The sequence below is a fragment of the Phasianus colchicus genome, chromosome 1 (assembly GCF_987193195.1).
Source record: "Phasianus colchicus chromosome 1, bPhaCol1.hap1.1, whole genome shotgun sequence".
Classification (NCBI taxonomy): domain Eukaryota; kingdom Metazoa; phylum Chordata; class Aves; order Galliformes; family Phasianidae; genus Phasianus; species Phasianus colchicus.
This window is the reverse complement of record NC_143436.1, coordinates 68,481,667-68,501,433: the sequence shown is the minus strand read 5'-3', so window position 1 is coordinate 68,501,433 and position 19,767 is coordinate 68,481,667. Positions and strand designations below refer to the sequence as shown.

The following is a 19,767-nucleotide window of genomic DNA, read 5'->3' as shown; positions in this document are numbered from 1 at the left end:
TTTTGTTTATCTGTGCTGTTCAAACACTGCTCATAAAGTAGCAAAGTCCTTTGCACTTAGATGATTGGATTCATCCAAGTACCCCTCTCAGATCTCCTAAGATTTGAAAGGGGCTCTTACACAGATTCAGATGGGAAATAGTTTCCCAAATGGTCCACTAAATATTACAGAAAAGTCAGTCAATTTCTTCCAGAGTTTAGTGAAAGGGTAACATTTGAATAGTAGGGTGTGCATCTCACTCCTCTGAAAAGGGTGAGAGAAATGCAGATAAGAACTCCTCATCCTCTTTGTTTCAGAGCAGGGACCTCATCTGAGTTTGTTTGGTTTTTTTTTTGCCTCTGCCTATTATTGTCCCCAGAAGTGCAGTTTATTCCCTCACCTCCACCTACCTTCACTTCCTCGCCAAGCAGAGCGGCTGGTTCACTTCAGTGAGTGGGACACACGGGTGACCAAGGAGCCAATGATCCTTTTCTGAGCTTTGATGAGATAGGACTGTTCATCTTTCATCTGAACCCTCCAGAATCTTCAGAGTTTTCTGATTTTAAACATACCACACCTGAAGAGCACTCCTGACCGAAGTTATGTTAAAATATGCTTTTTTAGATTCACTAATAGATATTTGCTAACATTTCACCCCCACACAGAATTGCAGAATGACCTGGGTTAGAAGGGACCTCAAGGATCATGAATATGCAACTCCCTGCCACATGCAGGGCCACCAACTTCCACATTTAATACTAGACCAGGCTGCCCAGGGCCCATCCAACCTGGCCTTGAACAACGTCTCCTTCATCTCAGCCTCCCTTCCACAGGCTGGAAGCACTTTGGGCACGAAGTAATAGTTCTTGTGGGCTGTAAAAGGAAACAAGAATAATAGGGCCTTGTTACTTGCAACACATAAAGCCAGGCAATTTGACTGTGAGGAAATTTGTTTAGACAGTTTTGTTTCTTAGTAGCGAGAGGGTTACAAAGATGAGCTTGTCAGTTATTTGCCTGTTATACCCTGCTGTGAAACTATTTTTGTTTTCTGAAGGCTTTTTTTTTTTTTTTTCCATCTAAAGGCAATCTTCCTAAAACAATATTCCCAAGCCTGTTTCACACCAGAGTTTTGGGGAAAAATTGGCAAAGTCATACACCTATTTATGCTTAGTGCTGTGTGAATATTTCGCCTTTCACAAGCAGTGCCAAAGAGATTCATCCTGAAAACAACAAAGATCTGAATACTTTAGGGACAAATTATGGGTAGTTTTCTCTCTTCCAGTGTTCAGTGTTTGTAAACTTCAAAGCAGTAATCACCTCAAAAGAAATTAGAAAACATTGCTTTGAAAAATCAATGTTTTGTTTCAGAAATGCCACAATGAAACATCTGCAATGGTTTGGGTTGTATTTTGTTTGTTTGTTTGGTTGGTTGGTTGGTTGTTTTTTTACCTTCTTTTCATTCTTATTTTCATGGGATTTTTAAATTTTATTTTATTTTATTTTATTTTATTTTAACACAGACAGTTTGTACTCAAAAGTCCTGGTGTTCTTGGGACTCACTTTGCATCTCTTCCTTGAAAAAGAAGAGTGTAGTAAAGAGCTCTCAGAAGAGCCTTGATTCATGGTGCAGTAGCGTGTTCCTCTCTGACAAAGAGGCCAGATTGCATATTTGAACAAGTATTCCTTTTCAATTTGTTTTCTCGTGATCAGTGTTTGCTTTCCAAGTGGATGAAAGTGTGCTGCTATCGATCATGCCCTGGGAGTGGCCTGTGGGACAGAGGAGCCTTAGGGCAACACTGTCAGCCGTGTGAGGCCTTGATAGGCGCACCAGATTTCCCTCTGTGTCATGGCCCCTTGGAGCAACTGAGGGCAGCCCATCCAGGGCACACACCAGAATGAACAACTTTGCCTGGCATGGCCTGAGGAGTCCCAAAACAGGAGTGAAGCCAGGAGCTATGGCGGAAGTGTGTGGGAGATGTGCCAAGAGGCTGGAAGTAGTTGACAGTTCTACAGATCCCGTGTGGACAAGTTAGACTTGATGGTTATCTTTATCCGAGGGCTAAGATGGTGTAAGCTTACAACATTCAGCCTTCATGAAACAAATGGGCAAATTTCACCTTCTCTGCTATTTCTTTACGGATTGACTGAAGTTTCAGAGGACACGGTGGTATGTTTTGTTATATGGTGGGTAAATACTGGGCACCTGGTGTGTCAAGATGTTTTTCACTCAGTATCATGAAAACTGAAAACTCCTAGAGCGTAAGAAAAATCCTGTGCTTTCTGCAGAGTAAATTTTTTCCACTTTCTAATTCATTTAGACACAGAAATCTCACAGACCAGCATTAGTTTTCAAAACCTTTCTGAGAAAACATATCTTTTCCTCTGATAGTGGCAAAGTCTGCTGGTATATCTGCCACCCTTCATATCTGCCTCGTGCATGCACCCTTTGCAACCCTGCCTCCAAGTAACTTGGGGAAATCCCCCTGTGTAATGAATATGACACAGGAAACTAGTATGAGTGTCAGACAGCTCTGGGCAAATGATTTCTGACTACAGACCCCAAAGAAACCTCTACACATCTGTAATATATTTATGGCTCTGCTTACTCATGATTTCTCCTCCCTGTGGTCCTTTTTAATGAAGGGTATGAAAAATTAAACTCTTTCATAGATTCCAGTAAACCAAACAGACCTCCTAACAAATGAACAGTATGTTCCTCGAACGCCATTATACCTGTTACTGGTTGACAAATTTACATTGATATATGTAATGGAATCTGTTACAACTTTTTCTGCAACCCGTAACACACTAAGGCCAAACTCTGCCAGAAGCGGGACTCATGTGAGTCCCACGCTATGACCAAGGGCAGTTTTATGGCCCTTAAATGGGGAGCACTGTTTGTGTAAGAATAACTATGTGAATGTAGAGTGCATAACTCCAAAATTGCATTTTTTAAACTACGTAGCAGCAAAATAGCCCAGAGAGAATACGTGAACCCGAGCGCCCTTTCTGGTGTATGAGGCGATGAAAAGGGAAGATTGGAACTCTTGTTCTAAATACTGCATCTTTAAAAAAGTAAATCTCCTATAAGCTGGAGGCAGATCATTCAGGCATTTCGAGGAAGATATTACTGTTACACACTCTGCATAAGACATATCTCGGGTTAAATTCTTTAAAAAGGATACCATCAATTTTAAACATTACATTTTCCTGGGTCATTAAGGTTAGGCACATACTGATTTATTAACAGGTAATGTATTATACCTTGGAAGAGATAATATCTGCCAGAAATTCCAGGGAGGCTTTGGAGGTCTTGCTGTGATGAGTCAAGCTGGTAACATACAGTAAGACAGCTGCATTATCAGAGCTGCCTATGCACAAAGGCAAGGAGTGCAGTGCAGTGGCAATAATCAATTGGGAAGGCAGCATGGAAAGATGCAGCACTGAAGACTATTCAGAAAAACAGAACAAGTCAAACCTTATTTATTGGCTAGCATTGCAACACATCACAGAGGTGCCTGCTAACTTCACTAAGCGTGTACAAGGTATTGTCCAGCCACATGCAAGTAGAAAGCTCTTACACAGAAGAGCTTTCACAATGTGCAAAAAGCCAATGCGGATGCCCCAACAAGTAACTAGCAGAGCAGAGATCTGAGGAAGGCTCGTAATGCAAATAACCTGTTCCTAAGTTATCTCTCAGTAGATCTTTGCAGTTGAAATGATGTTGTGGGAATACTAGCTTGCCCAGATCACAGTAACTCATTCCAGTGGTGGAGGGAGAATGACAGTGTCCCCAGTCTGTGTGATAGCAGCACAGGAAAAACACAAGCAGAAATTTCAGCAGTCAAACCTGAAGGCTATACAAACTGCACCAGCAAGGAGACGAGCCACTGAGCCTAATAACTTGGCTGGAGAGTGAGCTGCTTCAGTGCAATGAGCCTTGGAGGACCAACAGCAGCCACATCAGCAAAGCAGCATGGTGCCAGAGGCAGGCTGAAGAAAGGATGCTCTAGCTTACGCGGCTGACTAGGATCATCCCTGCAGGTCCACTGCTTCAGCCAGGAGACTCTAGGTGGGAATACCAGAAAGGAAAGATTGTCTCAGCCCCATTGCTCTAAGAGTTGGTGGTAAAAGCACTGCAGTTATCCCACAGTTCTCAGACCTTTTAAGTAGAAAGAAGGAAGAAGGATAAATCCCTTTCAAATCAATGCTGAATTGCAGAGGTTGCTGCACAAGGTATGAAGGGCCTGGATAAAGACAACGATGACAGAAAATCTATGGCTAAGAGTGAGGAGGAAAGAGCAGCGTCTGGTGATAGCAGGCAGCAGTGTGACACGGTCTGGAAGCTGGCTGGGGCTTGCTCCTGACAGCTGTGCCAGCCAGGCTGTGATTTCCCTTCTGGACAGATAATCTGTACAGTGACTTCTTTTATGTGAATGCCAAACTATGTGAGAGGGAAAGGGTGTATGAAGAAAACTTGCTTTATGTTGAAATAATTTAGTTAGTTACTGCAGTTCTAAGCCAGTCCTAAGAATATTAAAATAACACCTGCAAAGTTCAGCACTAAGTGTTCAACCTTATACCCACCATTTTAAGACCACAAATCATTCCAGATATTTAGCTTCTAATAGGCACCACCAACACAAACCTCTTTCTAAAACCTCTTCTCTTAATCCCCTGTGAAGGTTTGGGAAGCTCTGATGTTATCTGCTTCTCCTGGACGCATAGGGAACCTTCACTGCATGCAGAATGACATGAAGTAAGAAATGTAATTTTTATCTGCAAAATAGACTCTAGGCTCCATCAATCCATATCCATACCATGAGTAACAATCTTTGCAACACAGCCTCGGAGCAGGAGGAGCAGCAAGGCAGGATTTGGGCAGCTAGCGAGTAGTATCCCATGGACTGACCTTGAGTCAGAGTTTGAGCAACATTATCCTTCCTGTAGATGATTCCTTGAAAGGATTGATTTGGCCTTAGGCATAGGAGCTGAAGAGAAACATCAAGAAATCATTTGTAGTTGGGAACAGCTTGCTTTCATTTTGCACAATACAGTATTTTTGTTTGTTTGTTCTTTAATTACAAGCCTCATTGTTTCATACGCTCATCTCCTGATATTTGGTGACTTTTAACCTGAAAAAGACACATGAGAAAAATTAATTCTCATAGTTTTTGACTTGTAAAATAATTTCAGAATAACTGCATGGATTTTAGTATTTCTGCCAAGAAATCGTGAGAGTTTTTAGGTAAAATCTCTTTTCCTTGTTTATAAAAAATGTCTTCATCATGAAGTTTTGAACTGAGCATAGAATCTGAATTGGGCTCTGGTTTGAGAAGGATTTGTGGCTAAAGCAAGCAACTTCAACTTTACCCCTTCTCTAGTTTTCCCATCTGTGAATTATTGTATTTCTTCCAGCAGAGGTTTATAAACATCCAAGCAAAAAGGTCTTGGAAAAGTATACTGTGATACAACTGCTAATCATTACTATTCTTCTATTATACTTCATGACGTAAGAAAGTTCTCACCAGATGCCTTAAAATCTGAGGAAATGTCTGCAAGGCATCTTTGTGGTAACACATGGGTGCAGATTCCATTCATCATTTACTTGACAGTTTAACTAACTACTCCCAAGCCAAAATGATCACTAAAATCCTTTTTCAGACATATTAGCTGAGGAACAGGAGCAAGCCACTAAAAGCTCAGGCAGCATCTATAATTGAAAATGCCAAGACTCATGGAATATTAGTAAGGGGTCTGCAGAAGGTAATAAAAAAATGCTAGCTTGCTATGCATAGGCTTAATTTCTACATGCAGGGATTTACACCTCCACTGGAAAAAAAGAAAAAAAAAATTAAACAAACAAAACCCAACAAGTTCTGCACGTTATATGCAGTTGAAACCACTCATCCAGAAATTCTGGTTTGAACTTTCCAAAGCACCCATGGGATTTAGAACAAATCCCAGTTAACCTCAGTAGAACTGGGGCCCTCACATTGCTTAAACAGTTGAAAGTTCAACTCAGAATCTCCTGAAACATATTTTTCAACCTTTTACAATTTGCAGCACCTTAAAACATTTTCCAGTGGAAGTGACAGTTCCTGCATGGTGATTTAATGCTACAGAAAATAGGTTTGCTTTTCTTAGTTACCCTCTGCAGACCCTTTAAATATACACTGAACACACAGATTGCAGGTTAAAAACTGTAACTTTGGCTCAACATATAATATTTATTGTTTACTACAGTCCTTTGTGCTAGTGTTCAAACACTATACAATAGGCAGTGTATAGTCCTTGTATTCAGAAAAAGCTGAAGACAACTTCAAATGTTTAGTAAAACATTGTATTTGAAAGCTGATTTCATTATTATTAAGCTCAAAATTACAATTTTTGAATGTTTTATATTGGTAATAGAGCATTCCTGACCTTCTGCTGATACTACACACTGTACGTTGGTCCTCTATGCATCATAAACTCAATATTAGAAAAGAGTATAGAGAATCATAAAGTTATAAAATTAATAAAGTCGGGAAAGACCTCTAGGATCATCTACTCCAACTGTCAGTGCATCACCACCATGCCCACTAAACTTTGTCTCTCGGTGCCACATCTACACATTTCCTGAAGACCTCCTGAGACAGTGACTCCACCACTTCCCTGAGCTCAACTTCTCTTTCTGAGAATTTTTTCCTAATATCCAACTTGAACCTCCCCTGGTGTAACTTAAGTCCATTACCTCTCATCCTATCATCCTACTCCTATCTTGCTACAACCATTTCAGGTAGATGCTGAGAGCGATAAGGTCTTCCCTGAGCCTCATATTGAAATATGTTTGATTCTCCCCTACCCTGATTTCTGCTGGATAACTTAGAACCACCTGAGAAGCAGTTTGTTCAGGACAATCAAAAATAATATTATAAAACTAGGTAGCGATACATGCAAATTTTAGATGCAGATCTGTGTTTGTTTCTGGGACATACAGAGTTCTAGCAAATTTTACTTATCTTTACTCCCTGTAGAAACCTGCAAGAATGACAAGCTGAGGATACCAACAGAGAGCCAGAAAAAGGCAATCAAACACAATTGTAAGAGATGTATTTCTCTTGGTACCAGAATGAAAAATGGCCATAAGCAATTTGCATTGTAAAAACTATAAAAATTTTACCTTGGTATATTGTTTGTCTCCATAATAAACTTCTGGACTCACGAATGAACCATTCAGAGGAGCTTTCTGGAGAAAAGACAAATGCATCCAGCCTTTAAATTATGCATTGAAACGCTACCCTGCATGTTATAGCTACAGCATGATATATTAGCTAATAAAAAACAATACATACACACAAAAAAAGACTTTGGATGGCACACTGAGCAGTCAACAGGCTGCTCAGAGAAAGGGGAAAGAAGGATTTGGGGATAAATATAATGAAGGGATGTGGTCTAGGGTAAAGGCTGAAGGTGTAGGCCTTGGTGAGGCTCAGGAGGTCTGGCAGAGGAGTGGTGAAAGGTGGAAATAGGTGCTTGAAATGGTTTCAGGAGAACTAATCTTTGTAGGACTGTAAAGAGCAGCAGAATGCAAAAGGGTGATGATCCAATTGATGCAAAGAGACAGAAAAACAAACAAACAAAAAATCTTTTAATTGCAATATGTCCCACAACTGGATCTGAAAATCACAAGATCTATCTTTGCAGCACAAATAACACGACCACAACTGGGCTACTGTCGCCATCCCTACAGACTGTAGTAACAAGGGATATCCAGGCAATAATGTGATTTCAGTGACCTGAGAAAGCAACAAGGCCTTCTCTGAAACAGGAAGGCACTTTGGGGCTCAGAAGACATGATTTAGGTGTTTAATTTAAACTACATACAGCCTGGAGAGAGTACTCAAAAGAACTGGAAGTTCTTCTGTGTACTGGGACAGCTTTGTCCCTCAGCCCCAAACTCACCAAAGATTGGTAATGCCTGAACTGAAGAGCCTGACATGGCTGTTCTTCTAAAGGTTTGGATTGCTCTGTTTGTTGTGGTTTGTTTCCTCTACATAAAGTCTTAACTAAACATTAAAGTGGCTGCAATAATCCTTATCAGGTTTGGTGGAGAGAAGGACAATCCCATTGTTAATTGTATTCATCCTATTGTAGTCTGGAAGAACAGATTACTCCAAGGCTGAATATCCGAGGCTATGAATATTACAAAACACAGACTTTAAAATCTGAATCTCAGATTAAACCTAGCTTAAAATGAGGAATAATCAGAAGTCTCTACTTCCTGAAAACTACTTCTTAGCCTACATGAAGTTGATGTAGCATCCTCAGATCATAACTACCCTCAGATTTGCACCAATTTGGTCAGCTTTTGAAATGACTGGATTTATCCTATCTGCAACAATGATGAAGTATTCAGAGCTGCAATGTGGCAATATAAGCAGAATTGCTGGAAAAGATCACATGAGCACTTGTTTCACCTGTGCATTTGTTTCAGTAGGTAGTCCCAAGGCTTAGTTCAAACACTCTGCCATGGTTGGTAAGTTAAGGGAAATCTTGAGAACTTTAGGCAACATAGCAGTTTGGGGGTCAAATTTCCTTTTAAACATTTGGGCAGTGTGGTGTAGCAGTGTGACTGAACATACACAATTAGATTATTATAAGACCATTTTCTACATATATACTTGGCCATTCTATATATTTGAGGCCATTATAGAAACCTGACCAAACTGGCCCCAGTTGCACACCTATACTCTGTATACTAAGGGTCACAAGAACAAAAAAAAAAGCTACTGCTGTACTGAATATTGTGATACATATGAAGACCATGAAACAGAATTATAGAGAACTGAAGCCTTCTGAATTTCAAGTGCATATTTTTATACTGTATTAGAGTTTGCCCTTTCTTGCTGAACCCTGTTAACATGTGACTGTCTGGAGTGATCAGCAGCAGGATAGGGACACTCTTCTGCTCAAGCATTTCTGACATTTGGGCAAATGGAGTGCCAAGAGTGACTTAGAGCTTGCCACTGGGGAGGCACGACACACACTTTGGGTGTGGATTTTGCAGGCATTTGCTGACAGCAAGAAAATGGTGGAGTATGAGATTCCTGATTTGCAGGCTCCATGCTTTAGTGGACACGGTCTTCTGCCTGTCTCTTTGAAGCATGGCATTTCCTGTTCTTCCTCTTCTTTCTCAGGATGTTACTCAGCAAAGTGCTAACTACCTATTCACCCACCATCCTGGATGGGTTTTGTAACTCAAGCTTCATTCCCAGGGGCCCCAGCTACATTTAGCAATTAGGTTTCTCTAATATGACAGACAGCCACAGCTCCCATACTCTGAGTCCCTGTCATGCCTAGCTCCCAGTCCAACTTCTGTAAGCCTCAGGTCTCTGTTCTCTGCCTCAGGTGCTGTTCCACAGTATAATCTCCTTGTCTTGCCCTCATCTTGCTCCTCACACCACTGTACGGTTCTGGTAGTTTCTCTCTTCACGGTGTCCATATAAGAGGAGGGGAAATTCTGGGAGTGCACGAAGGAAGAAGGACGTGCTCTTTGCCATGGTGCCCTAATCTGCAGGTGAGAAGGGCCAGAACTGCAACGAAAGCCGAAGTGCAGCTTGACTCCAGGATGCCAGGTGTGTGGTGCAGGGGAGCTTTTCAAAGTCTTCAGCAAATCAAGCTGTGAAACTTTACTGAGGCCAAGTCTTACAAGTGCAGGTGAGCGGTGAAGCACACTGCCAGGCAGCACGAGCTGTCCCTGCCTCCACTTCCCAATGGCCTGCCTTTCCTTCACTCCTGTATCCCTTGGACTCACCACTGGTCATTGGCAGAAAGCTAATCCAGCCACTTTCTGTGGGATTAGTGGGATGAATTGAGGAGATCATGGAGGGGCCTGGTGAGTGTTAAAACTGACACTTGGAGGGGACTGAGACAACATGGCTGGGAGAGGATGAAGGCAAGCTGTTGTCCCCGTTCTGTTAGCCCGGAAGGTAACAGCTGTTCAGAGATATGGCCACAGGTCTTGTCAGATGGTGCCACTTGTATATTTTCAAAACCTTCTGATGTGGTCAAACTGGTCAGGCTCTCACAAAAGTAAATTCTGTGTTCCTTTTCAAAGGGCAGGGACATAAAAGCCTCTCTGAGAAACATTACCAGAATATTTCGGCAAGGCAAAACATCGGCCTGGCCCTGACCTTAGAGATAATAGAAAATTCTGACAAGGAGTTTGTTATGGGATTCAGGTTTAAGTAGATATTCAGAGTAGAAATTATGGCTAAAATAGCTAATGTTTGGTAAATGTGCTTAACAGTGGAGCTGCCAGTCCCACCTACAAGAAGCGGTTTGCACCTCCTTGGCAGAAGGATCTGAGACTGAATGGGTATAAGCAAAGCTGGGAAAATAATGTTTTTCACTGTTTTCCAATGAATCATCAACAGCTTTTTGAAAACTGTAAAAATAACATTTTTTTTAGAACACACGAGATGCTTTTCTTCAAAAAGTAGCATTACAATGAAGGATGAGTGGAAACGCATGTGCTTTTCATCTGCACAGAATACAAACAGACTATGTAATGTAAAGCAGACCTTAACGGAGACAAATAAGCATGTTAAAGAAAAATGCTGGTAAAATAAATCTAGAGAAAAATGTTTCAAGTACACAGTGAAATCCTTTCATACCATCTGAAATGCATGAACTAGGCAGAGAAAACTACGCCGATAGTCACAGAAGGGCTGTTAGACAGACACACACCCAGCGCTGATAAGAAGTTCTGTGCAAATCTCTTTCATACTTTGCTTTTCCTCCGATAAATATTTAAAAAGAAATTTATCTTACCGTAACGACTGTAGTGTGAGAAAGTGAAAAGAGCAGGGATTTTATATTCCTGCATTAGAGATTTACAAATTTTGTTTTCTTTTTATTTTTTAAATGGAGTGCCAGCATCAGCTACAAATTCCCATGTACGATCTTTGCCACCTTATGCTGCTTTGGTTCCAAGCCACTCATGCGTACGAGTTTGAAGGAACAGGGCAGGTACGTATGTTGGCGTTCCAGTGTCTGTTTTTCTCTTGCTGCCTGTCCTGGAAACAGGACAGCCCAGGCCCCACCCTGCCGGTGGAAAGTTCATGGAAACCATCAATCTGCACCAGTTGCCTTTAGCAACCAACAACAAATCTGCCCACATTGGCCACAGAGATTGAGAGTACGTGGTCATTACTGCATCAGTGTTCAGACGAGGAGTCCTGGCTTTGAGAAGACTCCACCTGTAGGAACTTCCAGAGAGCACATAAGTTATGTCTGCAGGGAAACTAAGAGAGAGCAGGGAATGCCAGGCTATGGGAGAAACTTCCTCCAGGTTGGTTGCACTCAGCCACTGCTGCTTCCACCAGGAAGAGATGCTAGGCCTGGTTTGGAAAACAGTGCCCAAGAGGATCCCTCTTCTGAGGCCTGTGTCTCAGTAGAGGGGGAAAGGCACACTAAAGGTGCCATGGAACAGCTTCTCATGCAGCCCTCAGCAAGGTTTCTTCTGGTTAAATATTTGCAGGACTGAAATTGTCACAGCCTGCCTTTAAATAGCCTGAATTAAGTGGCATATTTTAATCTATTATCATTATTGCTGACTTGTTACCTAAAACCTTAATCACTCTGAAAGGGATATATATATATATATGAATTATATATGTGTGTGTGTTTGATACATGTATAGTCATATTGAGAAAATATCTGACACTGAAAACCTGTGTCAGGTGGTCCTTAATGTGCATGCGATACTCTCCAGTTGCACTGAGGAATATCTGCCCCTTCACACTGCACTGCAGGGAGACAGCACAGGCTGCAAGGCTACGGAGCCCAGCAATGTGCACAGAATTACACTCATCTGCAAGCCTTTATCTGTAGACCCGTTATCTGTCTCCCACTGAGAGGGTCTAGAAAAAGTGCAGCGGTCTCTGTGGTTGCTGTCGACAGAGGGATTATGGATTCTGACCCTCCCAACACCAAATATTTTCCTAGGCTAGCAACGTGTGAGTCTCAGCAGCTGCCCCTGAGCTAACACCTTTGCCTTTGGGACCAGGAGGCAGAGAAGGGAAAACATGGACACATACTTCAAAGTCAGCTCAGGTTTCAAGGGGCAAGAAGCAGAAGATGATTTCTGCTCATTCCCTTCCTCCCCTGAGCATCAAATGTGGGGAGAGTCCGTTGTGGTGGTGGAGGGAGGCAGAACTGTCATTACACCGCTCCCGGTATCTCTGTTCACTACGACTCATCCTGCCTTTGGGGAAGTTCAGCAATTTCAACACAGTCTTTGGGATTTTCCAGAGGTTACAGTCTACCAGTTAGTCATTCAGCCTGCTCTCCGAGTGCTCTTTTGAAAGAATCATGGCATTTTCAAAGAAGTCAGAGGTCATTGCTGGCTTGGCTTGACATTTACACTTATTTTTATCAAGAGATAGAAGAATGGCATTCACTGCTGGTACACCCAAAAACAGTGGAATTTTTTCCCCTGAAGGTTTTAGAGCTCATTCTCACACTTGTTCACAACCCAAAAATAATTCTCTCATTAGTTCATTAGTAAAATCACATCGCAGCACACTGCACCTTGTTACTGACGTTCTTAGCAATATATACACCAGTGCAGAATAACTGCCTGACCACTTCTGCCAGGAAGGAAAATGCCGGAGGATACATTCATTCAATTGGCACAGGAATTAATTTTTAACTTTTTTCCCCTTTTTACCTCTCTGAAAGATACAGGAACGACCGAAGCCAGAGCAACTGAGCAGATCCTGTTATGTGAAGATCTGGCTAACCATTTGGTAGGTCAGTGCACCAGTATCTCTCCTGAACATATTAGGTGCTGCAGAGACAAAGGTGAAAGCAGAAAAGCCTAAAAGAAAAATACCCAGTTTCACTTTCTTGGGGCTTCCTGGTGACAAGATGGAGAATTTTTATTGCTATTTAATTCCACTAATAAGTTTATACAGCAGGTTACCCAGCAGATAGAGGGAGGAATGTTAAATAATGTTTAACTATTAATTAAAACTAAGTGAACATTATGAGGCCTCCATCAAGATCAGAATCCCACTGTGCAGAGCTAGGTGAGAAATCATTCCCTGTCTTGAAGAACTTAAAACCTGAAGAGACCAGTGAGTCATTGAAATTGGGCACAGCCTTCTTTACAATGAAAAACCAGAGCTGCAGTAGCCCTGTGTCCTTCCCCACGAGACTGACCCTTTTTCCAGAGATTCTGTTAATAACAGGACAAACTTAGCTCATTAGCTGTACTGTACACATGATCTGCTCCTTAGCAAGTGCATTCCTTAACAGGCCAACTAAAATAATTCAGTTGCCTTTGTCTCCCTTTTTTTATTTAGAGAACTCAAAGTACATCAGCATGCATGCAGTAATAACAGGTACGAGTATGAAGATACGACCAATCCTAATTTGTATTATGCTGGGTACATAAAAAAGCTACTTTTCCATAATCTGCTTATTCCTTTTGTAATCCATATACAAGGTCTCTGAAAATCTCTCTGGAGCATAAAGATAGAAAAGAGTCAAAGACAGGGGGGAAAAGGGAAGCATATTTAATAATCGAGGAAAATCTCATTTGAAAAAAGCTAATTTACGAGTACACAAAGCATCATATGGTTCTTTATAAAGGCTCCACGTATGGCTGGGATAGAGAAAAACAGTTGCAACTAACAGATCTAGATCATACATCTAGCAGCTATATGTGGATCAATAGGTACTGTGACTCCAGGGAAGCCTATAACTGAGAGACTCTCCTAAGGCAAAAAGTGCACAAGGAAGTGGGCAGAGCTAAAGGAGCTCTAACTCTTCTACATAATTCAGCAAATACCAAATTCCCACTTAGTTCCCTTGCTATTAAGAACTTCTCTGTTTGCAGTGGAAGTAAAGAAAGCTTTGCTTCATGTGGGGAAACCCTGTTCCCATAATATAATTTATCCTTAGGGATAAAGCCCTGGACATGCCTTGAAAACTTGGAGAATTCAGTTATCTCAGCTCTACTTTTACCATATATTTGAGTCAAAAGGGAGGAGGACCCTACAGATCTCTGTGAATTGAAGCTGTTATCTTTTGGACAGCCCCATTTCAATGCTAGTTTCTCCCACATTTCAGTATGTCAGACAGAGACTTCTAAGTAAGTTGCATTAGCCTTCTGCATTCCAGTGTGCTAAATAAGTATGCTATGTACAAAACAATGTTGTACTTACAAAGAACTGTAGTGACTTACCTGAGTCTTGCATTCAACTAGGTTTAAATATAATTTGAAATAGTTGAACTTTATTTTGGGGTTCCCATACTGTTTTCTGTTATTTTTGGAATTAGTATGCATTAATAGACATTTATGTTGGCCTGCACACTTGCAGAGAGTCCAGTGCATTAAGGAGATGATAAACACACTGCTCATACATTGCATAGGGAATTTGGATGTGCAGTAATTCTGATGTAATCAACATGTGTAGGATCCAGTAGGGTTAAATTGTAGGTTGCATCTGTATGTGCATTGTGGCCATCTATGTAGCATAGTCAGCTGTTAGACTGTCTGGACAGAAATGCTATTCTGACTCAGTTGCCAGAGACATACAAAGACCACTAGAAGTATGTCTGAAGCCCCCTTGTAATTTCAGAGAGAAGATTTTTTCTTGCTAGAAATCTGGCTGCAACCAGAAAATGCAGGTATATATATGGTAGTACTATCCAAATCAAATCCTTAGTTCCCATGGTAGAAACCAATGCAAATACAAAGGGATCATGTTAACATGCGTCTGTGTGCACAGACATGCACAACACAATTAAAAGCTCAGCTCCATTCCTAGCTCAATGCTTTTGCTCTGGGTAGTAACAAATCCTCACCCAGCAGGGTTTCAAGAATGAAAACCAGCCATAAGAGACAAAGAGGCACAGAAGTGATTGAAGCCAGCCTAGGCAGAAGCAAGTTCTGGGAAGCGTGATGCTCCTGGGCAGGCTCAGGGCCAGCAAGGCCCCCGCTGCCCAGACTGATCCTTGTAGCAGATCCCTGAGGGCAGTGCTGGTGTTGCTCTTGCTTCTCCCTCCTTGAAGAGTTTGCAAGTAAAGGCCATGCAATGAAGACTGCCTCTGTTATTTATTTTTTTTCTGTGGTCTCTCTGAAAGAAGAACACGATTTCTTCATCTCTGCAATTCAGAAGTATTTTAATATTTGTTCTTCAGGCTGTGAAATGACCATAAATAGTTTTCTGCAAGAATTTGCTGCTTGGACTGTGGTATTTATTAGAGACAAGTCAGATAAAATACCTTAGGCTAAATTGCAGCCCTTTGGTCTCTGTTCATAGCAGAAAGGAGACTGGGAAGTCCTGGGGGAACTCTCCCACCAGAAAGCACATCTCAGGCTTTCCACACTGCTTCCTCATCACATCATCAGTAAGAGAGAGAATGACTTGGACACACTACAACATGGAAGCCTGTACCCTAGGAAACCTGATAGCAGCCGGATTGGGTGTGCCAGAAATCAGAACTGCTTCTTGGATGCACAGAGATCTGCACCAGCCTCTCTACTCCAAGCAGTGGAAAAGAGTCAGTACTTCCCTTGTCCTCTCCCACACTGCTGGCCACTGTTACTAGTTAGAGGATCAGAGTGCAGAATACTGCCCAAATTATATTATGCCATCCTTCAAACAGTATCAGCGCAACCCAGCATAATACTACCAGGGGTGGGGGATAAGGACTGATACCTGAAATGGGGTCTTGTGCTGTGGCAGGGTAACAGAGCACCAGGGGAGGCTGGGCAGGGGCAGTCAGGGTTGGTGGTGCCCTTGACGAAGGGAAGGCCCAAATCTTTCAGTACACATTCACTGTAGATGAACTTACGTACCAACATGAGTTATGGATAACTATGGACATGGATAATTATGGACAAACCTCAGTGATTTAAGAGCATGTGTGCTTATGGAGCTCAGCAAACTCTGAATAAATGCAGAAAGAAATCACGGTCACTGCTTCAAGTGTCTCTATTTACAGGCACCTAAAAATAGCCGTGACTAAAGCAAGGTATTTCAAGTTAACAGTGTCCTGGGTTGTCATGCACACATCATGGTTAAAACAGCTCTCAGCTCTTAAAGTCAATGCTCAGAAACTTCTTTAGAACATTTTAAAGTTAATAACATTCTTTATCCTCAAAGCAGGCATACTTAACTGCGAGCTGATTTTGCTGTACAGTCATTTTGACACCTACATTTAGTTAACACTTCTTTATCCAGGCCCACCAGTGAGACCTGTAGAGTGGCAACATTCCTTGATTACTGACGTGACTGCCTGAGCTTCAGTGTGGTCTAACTGTCACCACCTTCCACATCAACCAGGCACAAGTCAAAGTGGCTTTGAGTAGAGTTCCTCATATACTTTATTAGCTTAAAATATTACAGTGAACATAGCGCCCTATATAGAATGGTTCTTGGGGAGGCAGAGCAGTCCAAGAGTCAATTCATCAGTGACAATTTTTCTACTTGGAGAAAACATATAACAGTGATTATTAGTGGAATTGTCTATTGCTTATTTTAAATAAATCTCATTCTGTCTCTCTGTCCAATTCAAGAAATTTCTAAAACTCTTGTATTACAAAAGGGGGACTGATGTGAGATCCAGAATGTTCCTATTTCTATTTTTTTTAGCTATTATTGCCAATGTTTGATGTGCGTTGACATGAACCAGAAGCAGCTGGAGCTTCAGTCAGCAAAATGGGAAACATAGGTGGTGCATAATCATTGAATTAAGAAGCTTCACTGCTGCCCAGAATTACTGATTAGATATTATCTAATGGCAGAAGAAGAGATATTGTTAACATCTGATGGTTTCAATTTCAAGTATTTTTAGGAGATGCATCAATCGAAGCAGTGATTAGACAAAAGTGGACCAAAACCATCAGCTGATTGCTTTTAAACATTACAATCTCATTTAAAAGTGAATGAAAAAAGTCTATAACTTTACTCAGCTGTAATTTCAGTCTGCTCGAACATTTTGAGCTTGTTCTGTTTTGCAAACATCAAAGGGAAAAGATTTATGTAAAACGACCAATACTCCTTTCTCCTCCACATGAATAATTCCTGTAGCCAATTTCTACTGGGAAAGAGAAATACCTTTTATTTCTGTTGTGTACCCCAACACAATTTAGAGCAATTAGCTGCATTTAGGATACTTCAGATTATTGTCCATTCTTCTGACAGTTCACGGAAAGTGGCCCAACAAGATCTGTTTTGAAAGAGATATTATGAACATGTCCAAAGCAGTGTACACAGCTGGGCTCAAGTGCTTCATTTCCAATGTCTTTGTTTTGGTAGGAAATGACGATTGAGCCTGATGCTTGTACACATTCATCAAAATGGGTATTTTCTGGACTGCCTATTCAAATGGTGCCTCTGACACTCTTTCCAGTTAGCATCTCCAAGGCTTACAGCAGATGATTGTTTGATGGGTTCTCATCTCCACTGTTATTTGGAAAGTCTATTTGGAAATAATGGCTTAAAAATAAAATAAAAGCAGAGGCAGCATCATCAGAATAATTTATCATAGGTGATCCAAATGAAATCCCCGGAGGAAAGATTATCCATTGCAACTATGAAACAAAAAGCTATGAAATAGAAGTGTTAGTGTTCTGGAGTTTCTTTAGTTGTCTCTCCTTCCCAACACAGTAAACAAGTTTTCAGTGCTTCTGAATGTCTGAACATGTAGACTCTGTATGTTCTTAATGTCAAGTAGTCATAGCCATTGCTATGATTCAACTCTTTGAAAGGGTAGATAACAGCAGAACAAGGGAAAATGGTTTTAAGTTGAGGGAGTGAAGTTTTAGGTTGGATGTCAGGGGGAAGTTCTTTACAGAGAGAGTGGTGAGGTGCTGGAACAGGCTGCCCAGAGAGGTTGTGGATGCCCCATCCCTGGAGGTGTTCAAGGCCAGATTGGATGGGGCCCTGGGCAGCCTGGTTGAGTATTAAATGTGGAGGTTGGTGGCCCTGCATGTGGCAGGGTGGTTGAAAGTTCATGATCCTTGAGGTCCCTTCCAATCCTGGCCATTCTGTGATTCTGTGATTCTATGATTTCTTCAGTATGGCTGCTTTTCTGTGTTGGAGTAGGAAAGCAGATTAAAACGTAACTACGTCTGTCTGCTTTTTATGTTCTATTAAGACATTAAGTCCTGTGTTTCTCTTTTCAGAGCCATCACTGTGCCAGATACTGAAGCTAGCAGTGACTGTATTTAAGCAAGGATTTAATATACAGAGGTCTAGCATGGTTTCCTTAACCATCATGGATAAGAGGTTTCAGGTTCTGTCAACTCCCCATTATATTTAATGTATGAGTCAGTGGCTCAAACAAAGCAGTGATTTAACCTTGACACAAATCAGTTCAATTTTGTCTATTTAAGTGGGAGCAAAATGTTTCATCATGGGATTTCAAAGTGCTTTCAACGTAGTTTGACTTTTTCTCCACCTGTGTGACCAGCATGACCTGTGTATGTCAGGATGCTGTCAGCTGGAATATAACTTGAGCATAGCTGTATTAGCAGGAGAGAGTTATTCTGTAATGGTATTTGGCTCTTTCGTAATGTGTTTCAGCCAAACAGTTTCTTTATGATGAGTAAGATTCATTAGAGCTAGATAAAGATTTACTTGATCACTGTTGTCATTTTTTCACGGAATAAAATAAGGTTAGAGGAAAGAAAAAGATGTTTTCCCCCTTGGACTTCATTGAAAAGCTTTGAATTTTCATTGCCAAGAATGAAAATAAAATAAAATAAAATAAAAATAAAAATAAAAAGTTGTGTATGTTTTTTATTACAAACAGCCAAACCTTAATACAAAAACAGGAATTTTCTTTCAAACAGTATCCTTTCTACCCAGGGCTTCTTTTTGGCTTCATAAGCTTTCAGTCAGCTCTAGTTCTTATCCTTGTCATATAGTTAAGGCATCCGATCTTCAGCCAAATGAAGTGATTTGCCCCAGATGCCCTTGCAGGCTGGTGGCAGAGCCCAGAAGAGTCCAATTCCCTGACATCCACTCTCTTGCTGGAGCCTGTTCTCCATTCACACCCCTCCACAAGAAGAGACATTCATCAGTGCTCCCAGAACAGCTTCAATATTGCGATCTTTATTCTCAGAATAGAGAATTGGCCTGATAACAGTATATCTGCTGATAAATGCTGACATTACTTGGAGTTAAATATCCTCTGGAAAGATTCTGCTGCAGACAGACATTTGCAACTGTAAGGAATATTATTTAGCATTGTATGTTTCTCTGGCTACTGAGAAAGATGTGATGAGCACTTCCTTTAGGAAATGAGAAAAAAGAGAGAAAATGTAAATGATGGCACTGAAGCCAACACATTCACCTGCCAGATAAAATGGCACTTAGCAATCAGAGTAAGTCTTAGCTACACTAACAGCACTGGACATTTAAAGCAGTGATTGGGCTTAATTTGAATATATCATTCTTCAGGATCTATGTAAATATTATCTATATATTGTATATATTTCTGCTTTGAGTGCATCAGAAAGGATATATTTTCACACTATCCGCTGCTTCTTTACCTGCTGCTCTAGATTTTCCACAGAACTGTATTTTGTTCTTTGAGATGATTTATTACTGTGACTTCCTCAGTCTTATTTGAATTGGGATTTAAATAACTGGATTTCCAGTGTTTTCTTCCTATTATGTGCAAGAAGCTTTTACAGGAGATGGGGCCTGACGCAGCCAGAAAAGAATACATTTTGAATGTGATAATCTCCATTTTAGCTAATAGTGCTAATTAACTAGG

At 41.1% G+C, this 19,767-nt stretch overlaps 1 long non-coding RNA gene across 1 annotated transcript; it reads right to left on the bottom strand.

The window, feature by feature from the left end:
- Positions 1-4,238: 4,238 nt before the first annotated feature.
- LOC149919700 (uncharacterized) lies at positions 4,239-11,056 on the bottom strand. Its single transcript, XR_016463677.1, has 3 exons — positions 10,798-11,056; positions 7,145-7,210; positions 4,239-5,114 (listed from the first exon to the last, which is right to left on the bottom strand). It is a non-coding gene; the product is annotated as an uncharacterized LOC149919700 (long non-coding RNA).
- Between the last annotated feature and the right edge of the window lie 8,711 nt (positions 11,057-19,767).